This window comes from Apodemus sylvaticus, chromosome 13 (assembly GCF_947179515.1).
Source record: "Apodemus sylvaticus chromosome 13, mApoSyl1.1, whole genome shotgun sequence".
Lineage (NCBI taxonomy): Eukaryota > Metazoa > Chordata > Mammalia > Rodentia > Muridae > Apodemus > Apodemus sylvaticus.
This window is the reverse complement of record NC_067484.1, coordinates 30523695-30547886: the sequence shown is the minus strand read 5'-3', so window position 1 is coordinate 30547886 and position 24192 is coordinate 30523695. Positions and strand designations below refer to the sequence as shown.

Below are 24192 nucleotides of genomic sequence, written 5' to 3'. Positions count from 1 at the left end.
ATTCTTTCTGCCTCCTCTTCCACAGGGTTCCCTGACCCCTAAAGGAAGAGATTAGATGGAGACATCCCCATTTAAGGCTGAGTGTTTCAAAGTCTCTCACTCTCTTCATAATGTCTAACTAACAGTCTCTCTATTTATTTGATCCTATCTGCTGAAGGAAGAAGTTTCTCTCATGATATGTATATAGCAGAGTACCATTAGGACTTATCTGTTGCTATTTGTATTTGTTTAATTGTTTTGTTTTGTTTTAGAACAATGGTGTTAGGTGTTACCTGAGTCCCTGGGCAATCTAGTCTTTGGTTCTTGACTACCCAAGCAAGTTTGGGCATGAGTTCCATCTCATGGAGTGGGCCTTAAGTCAAATCAGATAATTTCTTATATTTTTGGTTGTGAGCCTAGCCTGTAATGGCTGAGACACTTCTCCAGCCCCAGATAATTTCTTAAAATCTGATTTTTAAGTTTTTCTGGGGGGGGTGGTATACTTTTATTATAGAGTTAATTTTCCTCTCCACCTATAACAAAATGATCTATGAATCCTGTCTACTTTCTTGTGTAATGTAATCTCTCTCTACTTTGACTATGAATACAGACTCTTGTCCCTCCTGACCCTCAGAGGTTGTTATTGTTATCAGGAGTAAATTCTATTATCTTCAGCTCTCTGCCTACACAGCTTTGTTCTCTCAGGTTCTCTGACCCACCGGCCCAAGCTGCCATGCTCTCTCTGAACTCTTGGAACTCTGGATTTGGTTTCTTTGATTCATAAAAACCACCAAGCTCTGTTCTTTCCATCTAGCTGTTTAGAAACTGCTCTGGGACACTATGGTCACGATCCTATCTGCCTGTCATCCAAGGTCTCAAAGCATTGTTTTATAGATCCTAATATCCCAGTTCTATAGGTATTAGTTATTCATATGCAGAAACAAAACTCTCAAATTTTATCCCAAACTTAAAAAAAAAAAACAATATGGGAAGAACTCAAAATACTTTGACAAACAAAATGTCCAAAGACTTTATCTTCATTTTTCTTCTTTTGAAGCACAGAAGGTTCAGAACTGAACCCAATTTCTATTAACCCCTCCCCATTGTCTAGCTTTGGCACTGATCAGACAGTACACCCTGTAATGTCAGGGCTGCTGTGGTCTCTTCACCTCTGTGATGTGTCTGTTGTTCTCTGTTCAATACAGCTTGCCTTCTTCCTCCGCCTCTTTCCTTTGTCTGGTGGAAGGCAGCTCCTGTGACAGAGCTTTCCTCAATAGGCACAGTCCAATCTTAATCTTTCCTCACTTGTGAAGAAGTCTTGTCTCCTCCTCAGCAAGTTACTAAAGCTCTCCAGAAAGTTCCAGGGTCCTTGCTGCTTATCATGTGCAGGTGCAGTTTCAACTCTGATTCTGAGACAGTTTCTGTCCTCATTCTTATTCTGGAAGGATTTTACTTTCTCTGTTTCCCATCGCATCTTACCTTCTGTAAAACCTCTATTAGTATTGTATCTGCTTCTGTCATTTTATCCAGAATTTGTGTATCTTTTACCTGTAGGTATGTATGTATATATCTGCAAGATGTATGCATACTGTGGTGCAATATTACATATCAGCTAATGTGCTGTGACCACACTAGACCTCACTGCCTTATTTTGTAAAGATAATGAAATTGCAACTGCTTATACTGCCTTATCTTTCAGTTCTGATAATGTGTCTTTCTATGAATTTTTTAAATTGGTATATTCAAGATGACCTTCATGATCATGTATCAATGAATATAGACATGAAAGCACTATAGAATGGAATATCTAAGTTCACATGTGTGTGTATTTACATATAGAAACCTATGCATATATATACATACATTTATAAAATGTGGGAAATTATTTGATATTAATCTAAAACACAGCTGGACACTATGCAGAAAGTGATGACACACTTGTGGATCACAGAGAAACAAATGGAATGCATCTGGGGAAACAAACCTCAAAGTTCTACTTTAAACATGTAAATTCTTAATAAAATACAAAAAAACACTTAAAACTCCAATAATAAATCATTCAGGTATGAGAAAAATATTTATAATTGCACAATGCCCCCAAACAGAGCAGAAATACTTGCCAGCAACGGTGGTAGGAGACATTTTTAGAGACAAGACAAGGCAGCCTTCCCAGACGCGCTTTCTCAATTGGAAGAGAAATATCATTCTACATACTCAGCAAAACAGACCTTATGAAATAACAGAGCTTATCTCCAGCCACAGCTTGTGCGGCCGTGAGGTCTAGAATCCTAGCACCGGCTGGTCCAGAATTGTAATGCTCATGTGCATTTAACCTTGCAGATGCTCAGAAGATCAGGTTTCCAAGCTCCCTGCACTTGGTAAAAACAAACAAACAAACAACAAAAAAAAACAAAACACAGCACCACACCAATCAGTATAGAAGACTATCAGCCCTTCAGAAATAGCAGAGTAATCAAGAGTTTCTTGTGGAAGGTTTGTTCAGTTCCCTTAACAGTGCCAGTGATACTGCTTGGTGGGTTAAATGTCTTAGCTGTACCATGTGAGCTTGATCCATGGAGGCAATACAAAGGTGGGAGAAACATTCTGACTCCACAGAATCTTCTTCTGATTTCAAATCTCTTCTCATAGCATGTAAATGCCCATGATTATACATACATACCCAAGGATAATAAAGTTTAAATTCCCTTCAACAAATAAAGATGTTAACTTCCTTTTCTCTAAGCCCAAATATGCTTTGCTTATGGTAGCCTATAAGAAGTCTGCAAAACTAGTGGCAGAAAATGTAAATGAGTTTTTATTTAACATGCATATAAATTTCCTTCTTATGCCTTTAAATATTTATCTCATTAGGTAAATCATGTACAAATGCATTTTTGGCTAAATAAAATTATAAAAAAAACCTTCTCTCATGCTCACTTATCCCAAAGATGAAGTATTTTGTAAGATTAGTGGCTGTTTTTGACAACTTCATAAAATGGCAATTGAGAAATTGGATAGTCTTGAAATTGTTCTATATTTAAACTATCCCTAGGAAGATATTATTTGGAAAAGGATTTCATTAATGACCATTTTCAAAGCCAAATTCATTCACCAAATGGTCAGATTTGGAAACCTGGCCAATTCAATGCCAACGTGTGAGTGGCATCTCGTAAGAAACTATACCATCTGGGTCCAAGCTGCTGCTGCTGCAGCTCTGTGGGGTACAGAGCCTTTAAGGCCGCAGTACCCATGTCCAGTGGCTCTCTGAGCAAAATGGAGGCTTCACTTTCTCTGTCTGACCATTTCTAGAGCAAATTCCTGAGCTCAGGTGTCTGGCCTTGTCTGAAAAAAAAAAATGGCCTGGTGCAGAGCTCTTTGCAAGAGCTTCATATCAGCCCACAAGTCCAGCTCTGGTGTTCCCACCCACATGATAATTAAGTTCTGTATTATGACCAATCAGCCTTTCCCACACATATGACAATGAGGTACCATGTTATGACTAATTAGCCCTTTCCACCCCTGGAAGCCCTTATATGCCCTGTCCTTGGAACAATAAAGCAGAGTTATCTCACTGCATCGGTCTCCAGAAGTCCTTCTTATGTCCATACTCATGGCCATCCAAACCCTACTCACTTCTTCTGCTCTCTTTGTCCTCTCAGGCTGGTAGCCAATGACCCCTAAGGAGAAGGGAAAGTTACACAGCTCTAGAAGGAAAAAAGATACCAATGAAAAGAAAGAGTACAGCTCTGTTTTTGTGTAAGAAAGGATACAACTAATGGGCTAGAAAGGAAAAATGGTTTTGCAAACTAGAAAAGACACTAAGACTGAAGATGGTCCTCTGTCTTGCTGTGGCTTAGAGAGATATCTTCTGAACTTAGCAAAGTAAATAAAAGCCCACCCTAGTGAGTCTGACCACACACTCAAATGACAACCCTCAGTTCAGCTGCTCCAGAGAGCACCACACCGAACAGTCTAGAAGACTATCAGCCTGACCTTCAGAAATAGAAGAGTCATCAGGAGTTTTGTGTGGAAGGGTTCTTAAAATCAACAGGCTTTTGATGAGGCCTTGGATTCACTTCTGTGCACTTATGTTTCTATACTGCATGTAAACAATTTATTTAGCTAATTTATACCATCGTATTTTAAGATCGTTATTATACCCAAGTACCCAAGTTAAAGGCACTTGTACCAAATGTGCTACTTAACAATTTTTTTTCCAGTTTGTACCAGAAGTCTCATCTACCAAATGAGCAAATTCAGGATGGGTATACTGAACAGCACAGAGAAGAAATATCTAAGGGGAATCCCAAGGCAGGTTTTGGTAAGGGTAAAAGACGGATCCTTTACTAAATTTCTAGCATGTGCTAAGCAGAATGTTTCAATAGAAACACCATGTTCCAAAACACAGATAAATGCTATTCAGAAATCCTATGCTTTCTAATTATTTACTTAGTACCTTACAAATAGGAGTTTTTCCCTGGACAAGTCTTAATTCACTGAGAGTGAATCCTAAAGACATATAATCTCTATTAGAAACTTAAGTGAGCAGTATCTCACACACAAAAGGTAACCCTTATCTTTATAGGACCTTCTATGTTATAAGTGCTGCTCTTGGCAAGTAAAATTTAGTGATGATCAGTAAAACTAGGAGGAAAAAAAGGAGTGTTTTTAAAAATCAAGGGCTAGAGAGGTGGCTCAGTGGTTAAGAGTTCTTGCTGCTCTTCTAGAAGTCCTGGTTCAGTTACCAGCACTCACACTGGGAGGCTCACAACCACCTAAACTATAGCTACAGAGGATCCAACACCTTCTTCAGAGTGCTCCCCAACCCTCCATGAGAGGTATAAACATCATCAAAGATATTTGAAAAGAACTATGGCTATTAGATCTAAAGAGGTACTTTAGGAGGTATATTAGCATAGGTGTTGTCTTAGTTAGGTTTCCTTTGCTGTGAAAAGACACCATGACCAAGGCAACTCTTATAAGGACAACATTTAATTGGGGCTGGCTTACAGGTTCAGAGGTTCAGTCCATTATCATCATGGCAGGAAGCGTAGCAGAGTACAGGCTGACATGGTGCTGGAGCTGAGAAGAAGTTCTTCATCTTCATCCTAAGGAAGCCTGGAGTAGACTGTCTCCCAGGTGGCTAGGAGGAGGACCTCAAAAGCCCACTCTGACAGTGACACACTTCCTCTAACAAGGCCACACCTCCCAATAGTGCTACCGCTCCCTGGGCCAAGCATATTACAAACCACCACAGGTGTCATTTGTTAATTTGCTTTGGCCCCAGAAAGAGAAGCTTCATTGTACCTTAACTATCTTCCCATGGCTCTTAGTAATTCTTAGTGATGAAAACTGCTGATGAAAGACAAATAAAGGAATTTTCTTATAAATGGATGTTGCTAAAATTCCTTCCCAGGGAAAGAAGTAAGGAGCATCTACCACTTCTTATAAGGTGCCAAAAACAAACCTAGGCCTGATCCCACCAAAGCTCATTTGGGGAAACCAATGAATTTATGAGGCTTCCTTACAGAGCTTATGTGAATGACCTCTTTCAGGGCAGTGGGTGTTCTCCTCTCTAACAGATCACACCTGGAAAGCCTTTGTCCAGCATGGATAAGGGTTTCCCTGTAGCCACATAGAGGAAACACATACACATATCAACATGCATACACACACACACACACACACACACACACACACTTAATTTCTACTTGTCTATATACTCTAGCCCATCCCCCCAGGCTATGTGCAATTAAGGTAGAGTTGCCTACAACAGAGCAGCTGGATACTCAACTGAGGCTCTCAGAGTACTCCCCAACCCTCCATGAGAGGTATAAACATCATCAAGTCCTGCTGAGATAATTCTTTTGCAATGAGGTGCACCTGAACTCCCCCAAATGGCAACTACATGGCTTGGAGGACAGTCATTCACAACACTGGGTATCTTTAACCTCTGGAAAAATTTTTTAGGTTATCTAGAGAAGTTGTAAGGTGTTAAGGACACACAAAGACAGAACTATCTCTTGAAATGTTTTAAATTGATACTTAAGTGACTGAAGTAACACAAGAAGTCACTCTAAAAGATATATCAGTTAACAGTACAACTCCCTTTTTCTTGCCTACCTGCTGATACTGCTGCCTTTTTGTGAGGAGTCTCATTTCAGACCTTTCATAATCATTACATACTTCTAAATTTTCACAGAGAAATCATCTGTCTCAGGTGCTAGTTACAGTATTATTTTATATGCACAAAACAAAATCAGCTCAGCAGTTAGGAGCTCTTACTGCTCTTATAAAGGACCGGAGTTAGGCTCCCAACACCCAAGACATACAAATTACTTCTAGGGGGAAACTCTCTCACAACCGTCTTAGCTCTAGCTCGGGCACCCAATAGCTTCTTCAAGCTTCCCCTGATGTGTACACTCAGTCGTAGTCACATGTGTGACATTCACAATCAGAGATACCACATACACACATAAAAACAAGTTGTACATCTATGTTATATTTTTTTTCCCGCTTTAATTTTACTGGCAAGTATTTTTTTATTTGATATATATTTTTTATTTACATTTCAAATGATTTCCCCTTTCCTGGCTCCCAAATCTCTGAAAGTCCCATAAGCCCTCTTCCCTCCCCCTGTTCCCCCATCCTTCCTTCCCACTTCCCTGTTCTGGTATTGCCCTATACTGCTTCACTGAGCCTTTCCAGAATCAGGGGCCACTCCTCCGTTCTTCTTGGACATCATTTGATATGTGGATTATGACTTGGGTAATCCAAGTTTCTAGGCTAATATCCACTTATCAGTGAGTACATACCATGATTGATCTTTTGAGACTGGGTTACCTCACTTAGTATGATGTTCTCCAGTTCCATCCATTTGTCTAAAAATTTCATGAATTCATTGTTTCTAATGGCTGAATAGTACTATGTTGTATGTTTTAAATAAATAGTATCACATTATAGGTGTTATTCGGTTTGCTTATTTGTTTGTTTGAAAAACATTTTGGTTCTTCTCCGAAGTTGTGTGTGTGTGTGTGTGTGTGTAAAATAAAAATTGAAGTATAGTCAGACATAGTGATGAAAGTCAATGAGCCCAGCACTCCACACATAAATGCAAGGAGATTGGGAGTTTAAAGTCATCAGAGTCCTGATAAGATCAACAAGATCAAGGTCAGCCAGGGTTACCTGAGTCCCTGTCTCAAAAAAATAGAGAGAAAAAAGCAACCTCCTAACACAGTAGTCTTTGATGTGGAAGTCGCTCTGTTCTTTGAAGAGTAAAGCAATTGTAATTACTGCTGAATGTTAAAGAGAGAAGCAGCTTTCAAAAGAAAATAAAGGTACTATCTTATGACTGTGTGCTCATTCTCTCTTCTTCAAAGTGTGCATGTATTTGATAAGCCAGAGATAAGTCATCCTTCACCTAGTTACTAGTACTATCTTACATGCAGCCAAATAAAATCCAACTATTTTTAATAACTGGTGGTCAACGGCAGTAGGGCTTTGCCACTGGACGTAGCAGACCAAAGGGTTTAAAACAGCACTGTTACCTCTTGGGGAAAACTAGAAAAATTTTATGCGACACTTCATTTTTAAAAAGATCAGACTTTTAGAAGCAGATAAAAAAGTGAAGTAGTTCTTTGTAAGAAGACCAACCGGGAAGACACGGAAACACAGAAAGTGATTGAATTTCCTGCTATTTTGTGTAATTTCCTCTGACAAGTGGTTCAGAGTGGCCTCAGGAGCTGCCCCGGGACTAGTGATCTATGAAAAGCAATGTCAGGAGTATATTTTTCTCATCTCTCTCTTGAGACTGAGCCTGTTCTTACCCTCACTCCCTCTCAGATCATCACTGAGTCTGAGGTGGCTTTGTTGCTGTCAGAGAAGCCTGGAAGGAAGAAAGACCAGGGTGTGTTTCCACTCAGCTATTGTCTAATTAAATTGTTGTCACAAGTGCTTCTTCAAAACCGTAATGGGTGGCTACATTTAGAAAAGTGCTTAACTATTCTTTGGCTCAATTCTCCTAAGTTTTGAAGTTATCAAAATAACTAATATTTATGTACTACCTTCTATGTCTCAGGCATTGCAACAATAATCCTAACATGTACATTCATGTTCTCCAGAATTTTTATAGATAAAACAAATAAAGTACAGATTGCCTAAGTAGTTTGTCTAATACTGCACAACTCATGATCAGTAGAGCCAGGATTTAAAGTCATATTTCCCCCATAAATCACAAACTCAACCTTCACACTTATCCATTTTAAACTGAAAAGGTAATAGATGGGTTGAGGGGGCCACAAAAACATTCACTGGGAACAGACATGGAAACCTGTGAATTTTTCTCTACACAGAAGAATTCATTTCTGAGGTAGGATCTTGCAGAGCTTAGGGGTTAGATTGATCTCACTATGTCATAGAAGACAATTTGAACTCCCAATCCTCTTGCCTCCACCTATCAAATGCTGTGGTTGTGTGCATGCACTCTCTGCTCCATGAATTTGTTGATAAATGTACAACACGTCTTCTTACACTAGGGGATCGAGGTGAGGTACCATGCTTTGCTAGGCAAAGCCTGCACTGGTTCGAATATGTCCAAGCCTTTTTTGAAGTTTTCCTTTTGCTTGGTTTGGTTTGGTTTGGTTTGGTTTGGTTTGGATTGGTGGTTGGTGAGTTGAGGAGGAGGGTTGGCTTGAGTGTTTTGAGACAAAGGCTCTCATGTTAATGAGGCTGGCCTGGGACTTACTATGTTAACCAAGATGACCTCACTCTTTTGTTCCTCTTTCCTCCATCTCCAGAGTGCTAGGATTCAGGAATGTACCATGATGACCAATTTTATGTGGTTTTGGAGGAGAAACCCAAGGCTTTGTTCATGCTGGGCAAACACTCTAACAAGTAAGATATACCCTAAAACCAATAAAAGAAGTTCTAATAAAGTAAGATAAAATCCTTAAAAAATAAATAAATAAAACAGAACTGTGACCTCAGGTATACAAGGTGTTTTAATGAGTTCCCAGAGAGAACTGTGCCATATTTTGTATTCACTCATCTTTCTGATATTAATGTAGAGCTCTGAAAATTATATATAAATAAATGGAGCATGGGCCAATTCAAAGACAATTCAGATTGGTATGTTAGTGATAGACTATTTTCCCTTTCATAAATGAATGAACTACGAAAACTAAGAATGTAAATATTTTTTGAGCTTGAGTATAAACTGTTTGGTTTCCTTCCATTTTTACTTATGTCCCAAGAACCAAATTTAAAATTAACTATGTGCAAGCATATGTGTTGCTTTTTGAATATCATTTTTATTTTTTTAACTGTAATTATATTTCCCAGAATAACTTAATCAACTTTGTAATTGTAGACTCATTTCCTTTCTTTGGACCAAAATACAGTCTTTTTCTGACACTACCAGGCCCAGGCTCTTAGATAAAGGATTTCAATATAGAATTGCTTTGTGAATACATTTATAAGTCACTCTGTTACATTAAATCTATATTTTAACGTAGAAACAATGGTTTTCAATCCAGTAAATTCATCTGGTTTTATGTGTTAAATAAATTCACTTCTGATTTTTTTCCTCTTAATTATAACTGCCCAACACTGGTGAGACCTGGGTCTTACAAAGGAGAAAGGTCAAGATCAGCTTGCTGTTTGGAGTCCATGTTGCTCTGGATATTTCTCCAGTTAAGTGAGACAATGAACCTGTCTCCAGTGATGCAATTCTGACTCAAATGCAATATAAGTTCCTTGGTCTTCCTCTTTTCTCATCAAACTCAGATTCCCCTTCTAGCTCCGGTCCTGGGTACCCTCTGCTTGTCTGTGAATAAAAGCCTACACAGGTGGAAAAGATTCACATTAACACATACAAAAGTATCCTTTTCATTTGTGTTTTCTAAGAGCTATTTTATTACTTCAAAACCCAGAACAGGTTGACACAAACGCTTTTAACCATGGAGGTGGGAGATCACACTGAACTGCTCCCACCAGACTACCTCTCCTGCTCAGGTGGAGCTGGCGTCTGCACACAGGAAGTCTCTTGCTTTCCTGTAGTGCTAATAAGTCCTCTGATGACATCATCCCCCTTTCTACAGCCTCTTGATCATTATCACAGTTTCCTAGTAGCTAGTCTATCTCTTGGTCTTTTCCAAAATTATCTTCTGATATCTGTCAGAATTGAAGACTTTAACAGCCCTTTGCTCAGTTATTTCAGTGCTAAGTTCTGTTACCTTAGTTTGGGTTTTTATTGTGGTAATGAAACACCATGATCAAAAGCAACTTGGGGAGGAAAGAGCTTATTTCCCTTACATTTCCATATCACTGCTCATCACTGAAGGAAGTCAAACAGGACCTGGAAGAAGTCGTTGATACAGAGGCCATGGAGGAGCGCTGCTAATTGGCTTATCCAGCCTATTTTCTTACAGCACACAGGTGTCCAAGGTGTCACTACTCACAATGGGCTAGGCCCTCCATATCAATCACTAATTAGTAGAATATCCCACAGACTTGTCTGCAGCCCAGTTTCATGGGAGCATTTTCTCAGCTGAGAGTCCTTCCTCTCAGATGTGTGAAGATGACCTAAAAAGTAGCCAGCACAACCACATTTAATTCTAACAAAGATATCACATTATCACCAACTCGATGAAAAATGCCACCATACCATTTTCAGACTTATCCCACATTTAATACACTTTGAGATGTGTTATTAAAAGTGCATTTCAGAACAAACTAAGTACTCTCTTGAGACGTCCACATACGTAGACAAAGAAAGCCACACTAGGTTGTTCATAGTAGTGCTGCTTCTAACATGGTAACTTTTGAAGCAACCTGAAAGCACCCAGTAGCAATGTGGAGAAATAAATCAGGGAGTGGTAAGAAAGGAGTATCACATTCAATGAAAATGAATGAAAGCCAGAGCCTTACAGATACAGAGGCAGATGCTAACAGTCAACCATTGGACTGAGTGCAGGGTCCCCAAAGGAGCAGTTGGAGGGAGGACTGGAGGAGATGAAGGGGTTTGCAGCCTCATGGGAAGAATGATGATGTTGGCCAACTAGACCCCCCCCCAGGGCTCCCAGGGACTAAGCCATCAATCAAGGGGTACACGTGGTTCCACCCGCAAGTGTGGCAGAGGAATGTCTTGTTGGGGATCAGTGGAAGGAGAGGTCCTTGGTCTTATGGAGGCTTGATAGATGCCCCAGCGTGGAGAAATGCAGGGGCAGGGTAGGTGGGAGTGGGTTGGGTGGAGGGGCATCCTCATGGAGGCAGGAGGAGGAAGGATGGGTTGGGGATTTTCTGGAATGGAGGGAAACCGGGAAAGGGAATAACATTTGAAATGTAAATGAAGGATATATTCAATAAAAAAAAATGAATGAATGAATGAATGAATGCGCCAGAGAGATGAGACTCACACAGCCACAAGGATGAGTGGGAGAGAAGCAAGTGTCAAAACACACACCTGGTCAGACATTTTAAATATAGAAGTTTAAATTTAAAAACAGGCATATTTGTAAATATATAAAGGCGTGCTGCCGAAAGTGAAAGAATGGTTTGAGCCATTGCAAATGTGAGGATCCGTGCCTGAGAAGATCTACAAGGCATTTGTGTGTGCGTGCGCAATGTTTCCTCTTTCAAGGTTTGTCGTAGGGTTCTGTAACTGCCCGCAGTTCCATCGAACAGGTTACCGGGTTACCTGAAAGGAAGCTGGGGATAGAACAGGGTGGCAAGAGGAAATTGAAGCCAAGACAAATTTCCTAATCAAGGCTCAAAGTTTAATAGGAATCTCCAAATATATATAGGAGAGAGGGAGGGAATCCTTCCCCCAAAGGCTGGAAACCCTTGCTTCGCAGGTGGCTGGTGTCAGGTAGCTAGTGCCTCTCAGGAAACTGCGGGTCCTTGGAAAACAATGGGCTTCACCTTAGTCTGAGCACTCCACCCTAGGTGGAGGGGGTTATGGAATTCTCGCTCAAAGACTGGGAGAGGAACTTCACCTTGGTCAAAGTCAAGTTCCTGCCAGGTGGCATGGCACCCCTATACTGCTCCCTACAAGGATCTAATAATCTTTGGGCAGTTGTATGTCCAATATAATGCACATATATTATTCTGTAGTTGCAACTGGATACAACTCTAAAGCAAACACTTGTTTCCTAATGCTTCTCAGTGATAGGAACACAGAGAGGGAAGAACAAAGAGGTAAAAGTGACCCAGGGATGCTCTAAAACCACAGGGGCGGGGGGGGGGGGGGCATCTATGCAAATTACAGAAGGAGGTCCTCATTCCATGCTGCAAAAAGGCTGATTTCAAAGAGCAGCAAAGCTTCCTGGCACATCATGCTCATTAGCGGGCTGGGGTGAGAACTTACCTCTGGGACTGCTAATCACTGCATTTAGTTCAAAAATAACTATGAATTATTGTGCGTATAATGATCCTACTTAGCCTTAATCTCTTGAGCTTTTATATCAATATCAAATTCCTATCCTATTAACAGGAAACAACTTTCTTTTTGTTATCAGCTATTACGGAAGAATGTGTGCTGTGGTTAACATATCTGTGATCATGTAGATGAGGGGATTTTGCTGCATTTATTTTATAGCCACACTTATTTAAGGTGAGAAAAGACTTTGTTATCTGTAGAAAGGCTTGAGACAATAAGAGGTTTTGCTAAGTTACCTTATCTTTAAGGTTAGTAGATAAAAGAATACTATTTATTTTCTACATGAAATTTCTATTAATTTATGAAGACATAAATTAATGCATACAGGCGCGGCCATATTCGCTGCCTGCCGGAGCAGAAGAGCATCACTAGGTACTGTATCACCCCGAGCTTTAGATCTCTGGGGGTGCAAATCGCCAGGGGTCTGCCTGCACTCAGGAACTGAGCACATAGGCGGTTCATCTGCCAGACCTCCAGGCGTGGGTCCTGTGTCCTGCCTGGAGAGCAGCAAAGGGAAAGAATCCCTGCTGCCATATTCGCTGCCTCCTGGAGCAGAAGAGCTTCACTAGGTACTGTATAAGCCCAAGCTTTAGATCTCTGGGGGTGCAAACTGCCAGGGGTCTGCCTGCACCCAAGAACTGAGCACATAGGAGGTTTGTCTGCCAGTCTGCCTGGCGTGGGTCCTGTGTCCAACCTAGAGAGCAGCAGAAGAAGAGAATCCCAGCGGCCATATTCGCTGCCTGCCGGGGGTAGAAAAGCATCACTAGGTACTGTATCACCCCGAGCTTAAGATCTCTGGGGGTGCAAACAGCCAGAGGTCTGCCTGCACCCAGGACCTGAGCACACAGGTGGTTCATCTCCAGCTGGTAGGTCATGGGGCCTGTATCCTGCTCAGAGAACAGCAGAGGGAGCAACTCCCCATGGCCATCTTCAGGCCTGCCAGGGCAGAAAAACATCACTAGGTACTGTATTATCCTGAGCTTAAGATCTCTGGGGGTGCAAATCTCCAGGGGTCTGCCTGTGCTCAGGACCTGAGAACATAGGCAGTTTATCTGCAAGCCAGCCGGACGGTCGTGGGGCCTGTATCCTACGTGAGAATCAACAGAGGGAGTGACCCCACGCACACCATCTTTGCTCCATAACAGAGCAGTCTGAGAATACCTGGTTCACCTTGACAAGGTATACATTTATACCAAGTATAACATTTCTTGAGGCAAGATTGAGCAGGGCTCCAAAGCCACAAAAGAGGAAGGCAACATATCAGTAATCTGTGCCAGAGGAAACCCAGTCATCCAGTGTCGCAGAAATAGCCCTAAAGGTCCACAATAGGTTGAAGCACCAGCCAGTGACAATAAGACCATCTAACACCAGTAAGAACTAGATGGCTAAAGGCAAGCGTAGGAACGTTACTAACAAAAACCAAGGCATTATGGCAGCATCTGAACCCAATTCTCCAACAATAGCAAGTCATGGATACCCCAACACACCAGAAAAAAAAAGAGTTGGATTTAAAAGCACTGGTAAGGATGCTGTTAGAGGAACACATGAAGGACATGAATAAATCTCTTAAAGAAATTCAGGAGAAAAATGATCAAAATCTAGAAGCCCTTACAAGGGAAACACAAAAATCACTTAAAGAAATTCAGGACAATATGGGTCAGAGGTTTGTGGTCAATAAGGAGGAAATGCAAAAATCACTTAAAAAAATACAAGAGAACTGTGATCAACAGGCAGAAGACATGAAAGACGAAACACAAAAATCTCTCAAAGAATTACAGGAAAACACAAATAAGCAAATGACGGAACTGAGCAAAAACTTCCAGGATCTGAAAACAGAAGTAGAAACAAGTAAGAAAGCACAAAGGGAGACAACTTTGGAGATAGAAAACCTTGAGAAGAAATCAGGGACCATAGATGCAAATATCAACAATAGAATACAAGAGATAGAAGAAAGAATCTCAGATGCTGAAGATACCATAGAAACCATGGACTCAACAGTCAAAGAAAATGCAAAATGCAAAAAGCTTGTAACCCAAAACATCCAGGAAATCCAGGACACAATGAGAAAGCCAAATCTAAGGATTATAGGCATTGATGAGAGTGAAGATTTACAACTTAAAGGGCCAGCAAATATCTTCAACAAAATTATGGAAGAAAACTTCCCTAACCTAAAGAGAGAGATACCCATGGTTATACAAGAAGCCTACAGAACTCCAAACAGACCAGACCAGAACGGAACTACCTCCCATCACATAATAATCAAAACCACAAATGTACTAAACAAAGAGAGAATACTTAGGGCAGTAAGAGAAAAGGGGCAAGTAACAAATAAAGGAAGACCTATCAGAATTACACCAGACTTCTCACCAGAAACCATGAAAGCTAGAAGATCCTGGGCGGAGCTCAGGGAGACTCTAAGAGAACACAAATGCCAGCCAAGACTACTATACCCAGCGAAACTCTCAATCACTATAGATGGAGAAACCAAGATATTCCATGACAAAACCAAATTTACACAATATCTTTCTACAAACCCAGCCCTACAAAGGATAATAGGGGGAAAACACCATTACAACCAGGGAAACTATACCCTGGAAAAAGCAGGATATTAAGCTTCTTTCATCAAACCCAAAAGAAGATAACCACACAAGTACAAAATTAACATCAAAAATAATAGGAAGCAATAACCACTACTCCTTAATATCTCTTAACATCAATGGACTCAATTCCCCAATAAAAAGACATAGACTAACAGACTGGTTACATAAAAAGGACCCTATATTTTGCTGCATACAGGAAACACACCTGAGTGTCAAAGACAAAAACTACCTTAGAGTAAAAGGCTGGAAGACAATTCTACAAGCAAATGGTCTCAGGAAACAAGCCGGAGTTGCCATTCTAATATCAGAGAAAACTGACTTTCAACCTAATGTCATCAAAAGAAACATGGAAGGTCACTTCTTGCTGGTCAAAGGAAAAATCCAACAAGAAGAACTCGCAATCCTGAACATCTATGCTCCAAATACAAGGGCACCCTCATTCATAAAAGAAACTTTACTAAAGCTCAAAGCACACACTGTACCTAACACAATAATTGTGGGTGACTTCAACACTCCACTCTCATCAATGGACCGATCAGAAAAACAGAAACTTAGCAGGGAGACAGTGAAACTAACTGAAGCTTTGGACCAATTGGATTCAACAGATATATATAGAACTTTTCATCCCATATAGAGCATTTTATCCTAAAGCAAAAGAATATACCTTTTTCTCAGCACCTCATGGTACCTTCTCCAAAATCGATCATATAGTTGGTCACAAGACAGACCTCAACAAATATAAGAAGATTGAAATAATCCCACGCCTCCTATCAGATCACTATGGAGTAAAAGTAGTATTTAATAACAATAAAAAACAACAGAAAGCCCACATACACATGGAAACTGAACAGTACTCTACTCAATGATACCTTGGTCAAGGAAGAAATAAAGAAAGAAATCAAAGATTTTTTTAGAATTTAATGAAAATGAAGGCACAACATACACAAATCTATGGAACACAATGAAAGCAGTGCTAAGAGGAAAATTCATAGCTTTGAGTGCCTCCAAAAAGAAATTCGAGAGAGCATACACTAGAAGATTAAAGGAACAACTGAAAGCCCTGGAACAAAAGGAAGCTAATTCACCCAGGAGGAGGAGAAGACAGGAAATCATCAAACTCAGGGCTGAAATCAATCAAGTAGAAACCAAGAGAACCATACAAAGAATCAACAAAACTAGGAGCTGGTTCTTTGAAAAAATCAACAAGATAGATAAACCCTTAGCCAGACTAACCAAAGGGCACAGAGAAAGTATCCAAATTAACAAAATTAGAAATGAAAACGGAGATATTACAACAGAAACTGAGGAAATTCAAAAAATCATCAGATCCTACTACAAAAGCCAGTACACAACACAACTGGAGAATCTGGAGAAAATGGGCAATTTCTTAGACAAATACCAAATACCAAAATTAAACCAGGATCAAATAGATCATCTAAACAGACCTGTAACCCCTAAAGAAATAGAAGGGGTCATAGATAGCCTTCTGACCAAAAAAAGCACAGGACCAGATGGTTTCAGTGCAGAATTCTATCAGACCTTCAAAGAAGACTTAACACCAATACTCTTCAAACTATTCCACCAAATAGAAACAGAAGGAACACTACTCAACTCCTTCTATGAAGCCACAATTATGCTGATACCAAAACCACACAAAGATCCAACTAAGAAACAGAATTTCAGGCCAATTTCCCTTATGAATATCAATGCAAAAATACTCAATAAAATTCTTGCCCACTGAATCCAAGAACACATTAAAACGATCATCCACCAGGATCAAGTAGGCTTCATCCCAGGGATGCAGGGATGGTTCAATATAAGAAAATCCATCAATGCAATCCACTACATAAACAAATTCAAAGAAAAAAGCCACATGATCATTTCATTAGATGCTGAAAAAGCATTTGACAAAATTCAGCATCCTTTCATGCTAAAAGTCTTGGAAAGGACAGGAATTCAAGGCCCATATCTAAACGTAGTAAAAGCAATATACAGCAAACCCGTAGCCAATATCAAACTAAATGGAGAGAAACTTGAAGCAATCCCACTAAAATCAGGGACTAGACAAGGCTGCCCCCTCTCTCCATATCTTTTCAATATAGTTCTTGAAGTCCTAGCTAGAGCAATTAGACAACATAAGGAGGTCAAAGGGATACAAATTAGAAAGGAAGAAGTCAAACTATCACTATTTGCAGATGATATGATAGTTTACTTAAGTGACCCTAAAAACTATACTAGAGAACTCCTACAGCTGATAAACAACTTCAGCAAAGTGGCAGGTTATAAAATCAACTCAAGCAAATCAGTAGTAGCCTTTATATACTCAAAGGATAAGCAGACTGAGAAAGAAATTAGGGAAATGATTCCCTTCACAATAGCCACAAACAGCATAAAGTATCTTGGGGTGACTCTAACCAAACAAGTGAAAGACCTATATGACAAGAACTTCAGATCTCTGAAGAAGGAAATCGAAGAAGATCTCAGAAAATGAAAAAAAAATCTTCCATGCTCATGGATTGGCAGGATTAATATAGTTAAAATGGCCATCTTGCCAAAGGCAATCTACAGATTCAATGCAATCCCCATCAAAATCCCAACCCAGTTCTTCATAGAGCTAGAAAGAGCAATGCTCATATTCATCTGGAATAACAAAAAACCCAGGATAGCTAAAACTATTCTCAACAGTAAAAGAACTTCAGGAGGATTCAGTATCCCAGACCTCAAACTTTACTACAGAGCAATAGTGATAAAAACTGCATGGTATTGGTACAATATCAGGCAAGCGGATCAATGGAATAGGATTGAAGACCCAGAAATGAACCCACACACCTATGGTCACTTGATCTTCGACAAAGGAGCTGAAAGCTTCCAGTGGAAAAAAAGAGTCTTTTCAACAAATGGTGCTGGTTCAATTGGAGATCAGCATGCAGAAGAATGCAAATCGATCCATTCTTATCTCCTTGTACTAAGCTCAACTCCAAATGGATCAAGGACCTCCACGTAAAACCTGACACACTGAAACTAACAGAAAAGAAATAGGGGAAGACACTTGAGGACATGGACACAGGGCAAAAGTTCCTGAATTGAACACCAATAGCTTATGTTCTAAGATCAAGAATTGACAAATGGGACCTCATAAAACTACAAAGTTTCTGTAAGGCAAAGGACACTGTCAAAAGGACAAAATGTCAACCAACAGATTGGGAAAGGATCTTCACCAACCCTAAATCTGACAGAGGGCTAATATCTAATATATACAAAGAACTCAAGAAGGTAGAACCCAGAGAACCAAATAACCCCATTAAAAACTGGGGTACCAAGCTAAACAAAGAATTTCACATGAAGAAATTCGGAGGGCTGAGAAACACCTTAAGAAATATTCAACATCATTAATCATTAGGGAAATGCAAATCAAAACAACCCTGAGATTTCACCTCACACCAGTCAGAATGGCTAAGGTCAAAAACTCAGGAGACAGCAGGTGTTGGTGAGGATGTGGAGAAAGAGGAACACTCCTCCACTGCTGGTGGGATTGCAAGATGGTGCAACCACTTTGGAAATCAGTCTGGAGGTTCCTCAGAAAGCTGGGCATGACACTTCCGGAGGACCCTGCTATACCACTCCTGGGCATATACCCAGAGGATCCCCCAGCATGCAATAAGGACATATGCTCCACTATGTTCATAGCAGGCCTATTTGTAGTAGCCAGAAGCTGGAAAGAACCCAGATTTTCCTCAATGGAGGAATGGATACAAAAAATGTGGTATATTTACACAATGGAGTACTATTCAGCCATTAGAAACAACGAATTCATGAAATTCTTAGACAAATAGATGGAGCTGGAGAACATCATACTAAGTGAGGTAACCCAGTCTCAAAAGATCAATCATGGTATGCACTCACTGATAAGTGGATATTAACCTAGAAACGTGGAATACCCAAGAAATAATCCACATATTAAATGATGTTCAAAAAGAACGGAGGAGTGGCCCCTGGTTCTGGAAAGACTCAGTGCAACAGTATAGAGGAATACCAGAACAGGGTAGTGGGAAGGAGTAGATGGAGGAACAGGGGAAGGGAAGATGGCTTATGGGACTTGTGGGGAGTGGGGACTCAGAAAAGGGGACATCATTTGAAATGTAAATAAAGAATACATCGAATAAAAAAAAGGAAATGAAAAAAATTAATGCATACAGAACAGTGCATACACTTCTAAGTAGATTTTTTTCTTTCTTGGTAATGGCTTACTCTTTTTCTATAATGATACAACATTTTCTTCTAGAAAACTAATAATTTCAAAACTAAAAATAATGTACATATTAATGATACTCACTGTTGCTATATCTGTGAGTTATAACTATGATTGTTAGGGTTTCTTGCCCACTCGTAGCATTTCTTGAGTTAAATGCTCTTGAGTTAACAGTGATAGCCTTTAACGCAGTGATAGCCTTTTACCCTTTTTCTTACAAAATCACTTTTTAAAGGTGGTTCGTTCTTCTCTATTGATCTTTTTCTCTTTTTGAACACCAATCTTTCACTCACACTTCCCCTGTTCCTGGATAGCCATGAGCTTCCCTAAGGTCGCTTTGATTCATGTAGAATGCCCCCGGAATATAGAGTCAAAGGAGACTGGGCAAGACTTCACTCATTTTTAATCACTAAAATGCTTTCAATACCAGAGGGTCCTAGTTTTCCCCATCAGTCAGAGCCTGAGACCACAATGGCTTGTTTCTACAGTGTGGAACAACCTCTGACAAATTTTCCTACTTGCTATATTCCAACCCTTCTTATGTTTACCAAGTTAATCTTCTCTAAATATCACTTCCATTATACATCATCTCTGGTAAAATGCCACTTGCCACCTGTATTGACATTGTTTGTTTTTCAACTAAGCATTGCAATATCGAAACACAGTATCATAAACACACAGTAACAGGCCTGGAGGCTCTGACCACTGACTGATAACTGGAAGTGGAGCTAAAGCTCTGGACCTCGCCCTTGTGTTTAATAGAAAAAGGAGATGCTGCCTTTAAGGCCTAACAAGCAGCAGGCAATAGTTGCTGTCTCAAGAAGGAGATGGGGGAAAGGTATTTGGGATTTAGGGTATGGAGAGGACCAGAAGAGCCAAGGGAGGAAGGACTGGAAGACAGCATGGGAGCAAACCTCTTTTACCAATACCAACTAATACCAACTAAGAGTTGGAAACAACCCAAGTGAAAGTGCCCTTCACTGGAGCGTTTCTACACAGAAAAGGGAGGTTAGAGTCATAGGATTGTTGGGGCGGGCGTCTAGCAGAAAGTTGGGGCCACTAAAGCTTTTATCTAATGGGTCATTCTTTATTGGACATTACACCAGTCCCTATTTCCCTGCCCTCCCCTGGTCAGAGAATGAAATCAATAGAAAAGGGAGCAGAGGGGCTTGTTTCTCTCTCTAAGACAATGATTGTTTTGTTAATAGTAACAATCTTAACAATGACCAATAGTTATTGAATATGTGTTGGAATGATTCTGACCCTGTTTCCAGGCCCACATTTCTGATCCCTATTCAAGCAATATAGTATTCAGCTTTTTGGGGGAGTTTCTTTTTTTATTTTCATTTATTTGTTTATTTATTTAATTCTTTAGTGCAGACTTTATGCCCCTCCTGGTCCATCCTCCAACTGTTCTATATTCCATACCTCCTCCGCACTGTCTCCAAGAGGATGTAACCACCCAATCAAACAACCCTGAGATTCCATCTCACACAAATAAGAATGGCTAAGATCAAAAACTCAGGTGATAGCACATGTTGGCAAGGATGTGAAGAAAGAGGAACACTCCTCCATTGTTGGTGGGATTTCAAACTGGTAAAAACCACTCTGGAAATCAATCTGGAGGTTCCTCAGAAAATTGAAAACAGATAAACCTGAAGACCCAACTATACAACCTCTTGGGCATATACCCAAAAGATGCCTCACCACACCACAGGGCCATGTGTTCCACTACGTTCAGCTGTGTTAATATAACACAGAATCCACGGAGTCTAACAAACTACATCACAGTGAACTGTCCTCTCACACAATAACAAATAAACAGTCTGACCAGTTGCTAGTCTCCACTCAGCCCTTGCTGAGTCTGAATGGTGTTGGGAAGTGCAGCTAGATGAGAGGGGTGTAGAGCTGGGACTTCATCCTCGTGGTAATTGAAGCTAATTATGAAAGGGCTGGAGACCATGCTTGCTGTCTGTCATGCACACTCTATGCTGTGCCTTCTACCTAGGAAGAAGAAGCAAGGATATTCTTACCAGACACATCTCTTCAATCTCAGACTTCCCAGCCTGCAAGGCCGTGAACCAAAAATAAATAAATAAATAAATAAATAAATAAATAAATAAATAAATAAATAAATAAATAGTTCTATTATTTATAAATCATCCAGTCTGCTATATTTTGATATGGTACTGTAAGACCCCCCAAAACCAAGGGTGCCCCAGCACCCCACGCCTCGGAAGGCGACACCCAAATCACTCGCGAGAAATGGTCTCGATGCAATAACATGAGGATTTCTTTATTCCAGAATTCTGGGTTCCACAGCTGTACACCACGCAGGGGTAGAGGACTGTGGACCCTGAGTGCCAAATTGCCACAGCTTTTATAAGTTTACAACAAAGCCCGCGAATCACAAACCAATCATTTCTTAGCATTGAGAGCCCTCGAAATGCGAGCCAATCGATTTGTACCACTCGATAGTTTTTAGGCCAATCAGTTTAAATTATTGGAGCCCACACTCAATGGACCAATTAGTTTCCTATTTTCTTGTCTATTTCTTGTCCTATTTTTTGCCTATGTCTATTGCTGCATGAACTCCTGGATAGGGGTAATGGCGTGAGCAGTTTACAGAAGCAAGATAAGCTTAGCTCATTTCCAGTTACCTTATGGGGCCAGGATCACCTATTCAAGGCCTTTCTGCCTAGGTCTTAAAGGGCAGGCTCTGGGCTGTGACCTTTTACCTAGTTTCTAACAAAGAGCACAAAGAGCGTGCTCTGGAATGTGAAGCGTTTGGGGCTCCTTAGAAGGCTGGAGTTAGGCTGTATTTTCTATTCTTTCAGTACCACAAAATACACTAAGATGCCTCCTAAGTTCAGACAGTTAAGACAAAAAACTGCTGGAGATGGCTTTTTAAGAAAAGCTCTTCCCTGATTGTGTCCTGGCAACACTTTGAAAAGACAGTGTGTTTCTCACAGCAATGACATGTTTTTGGAATAAAAGTCCTAACGTCAGTTTTTAATTATTTATTTGGAAAGCTTTGTGACTTAGAGCTAAATTTTTATCACATAGTCTTAGCGATGCAGTCACATAGTCTGAAACAAAACTGAGCACAGAGCTGGCTGTTTGGGGGCACATATGGTCTTTTGACAATTCTGAAATAGCTCAGTGGAGAAAGTATAACACATTTCTTAAAACTGACATTTCGCCCCCTGGGCTTAGGGATTTGTAGTTTCCTGTTCGTGGAAGGTTAAGATTTCTGGTAGAGCACACAAGCAATGAAGCACAAGGATTTTGTTGTCAGGAAAATTGACAGACAGTTTTGTGAATCCTCTCTCCTTAAAAATGTACAGGGTGCAAAACAGCTGAGCTATCTCCATAGATATCAGATATCCATCTAGACAGCTACAGGGGAGAAGGTGGTAACTAACTGGCTTTTAAAATTAGCCAGAAAGTACAAGTTATGTCCAAAAGCAAAAATCAGCTCAATTCTTTCTTGAGGTGTCCCCACACATTGTCTGTGGCTTAGTTCTTTATTTGACTCGCAAAAAAGCTTGTCATTTGTCATGCCTTCTCATCTCTATATAAAAAGAGAACACACCCACCCCATCTCCAGCCTCCAGTAAAGGACAAAGAGACACCTTGTCAATGGTGGTGTTCTTATATCAGTCGGGGGCAGAGCAGATGGCAGTCCTTTTGTTCATCCTAGCTTGATGCCTGGCTTGGTGGCCAAAGCTGTCTCATGCCTAGAACTCATAACAATCGCATCAAATGCAGGAAAAGAAACCCAGACAAAGACCTGCAGACCGTCATGCTATCCACAGACCTGCCCTCCAGCACATGTCTATGGCACAAGCAGGCCATAGACACCTGCTTGCCGCAGAGCTGCAATGCACACACGCACACATGTATGGATGAAGGATGTCATCCAGGGGCATGGCCAGCCTGCAGCAGGAGCCACCACAATGTGCAAATATGTGGTAATCAGATGGGAGAGAGAGAGAGAGAGAGAGAGAGAGAGAGAGAGAGAGAGAGAGAGAGAGAGAGAGAGAGAGAGAGAGAAATGGAGCAGTTTGAAAGTGTTATGGAGATGGACTGGAGACTCAAGAATAGAGAAGAGTAACCTGTCAGGAGTTGCCAGCCCCACCACCTGGGGTCATGGTAAAGTCCCAGCCTATGCTACTATTGAGGGCTATATCTGTGTCTCTGTAGCTACAGTGTCAGTCTCCATGTCCATGGCTCATATTACCACTGTGAACATAGGGATATCTCTGGTGAAGCAGCCATTGCAGACCACGTGGCTATCCGGGGCCTGTGTATAACTGGCCATGCCCCTCACTGCATGTGGCAGTCTGGTAAGCTGGCCCCACCTCTTACCAGCAGCAGCGCTCCCCTCAGGGAAAGCCTGCACTTCCGCTCTAGCTAGCTGGAAAGCCTGCACTTCCGCTCTAGCAACACAGTGGAGCAGGTTCTGACAGTGGGTGAAGCTGGAACTGATGGGGGGGGGGGGTGAGTTGAGCCAGCCCGAAGGATGTGAGTATGAAAGCACCGACCCCTCCTGTCTGCTCTGGGGTGGCACGGGTGCAAAGGTGATCCCCGTGCCCCACATCCTGCCGCCCCTTTCCACCTCTGGCAGTCAGGAAAACTGCCCACGGGGTCATAAGCTCAGGAGAGCTAGCTCTGCCCCTTACCAGCTGACACACTCAGGAGAGGAGCCCTGTACCTAGCCTAGACCACACAGCAGAGCTGCTCTTAGGGGTTGTTGGGGAGGGCTGGCCCAGCCACTCCTCTGTCTTGAGGTGGCCCGGATGGGGGCAGATAAAGGCCTCTTCCCTCTTGCTTCTCACCACCTGTGACAGTGGGGAGATCTGGCCCTAAAGGCATGAGAACCAGTGGGCTGGCCTCATTCCTCACCCAATGCAGCTCTTGGGAGA

The 24192-nt window shown here is 41.1% G+C and overlaps 1 non-coding gene across 1 annotated transcript; it reads left to right on the top strand.

Moving 5' to 3' along the window:
• The first annotated feature begins 22872 nt into the window (after positions 1 to 22872).
• Positions 22873 to 23017, top strand: LOC127664244 (small nucleolar RNA SNORA48). The gene has a single exon (XR_007973111.1). It is a non-coding gene; the product is annotated as a small nucleolar RNA SNORA48 (small nucleolar RNA).
• The last annotated feature ends 1175 nt before the right edge of the window (positions 23018 to 24192 follow it).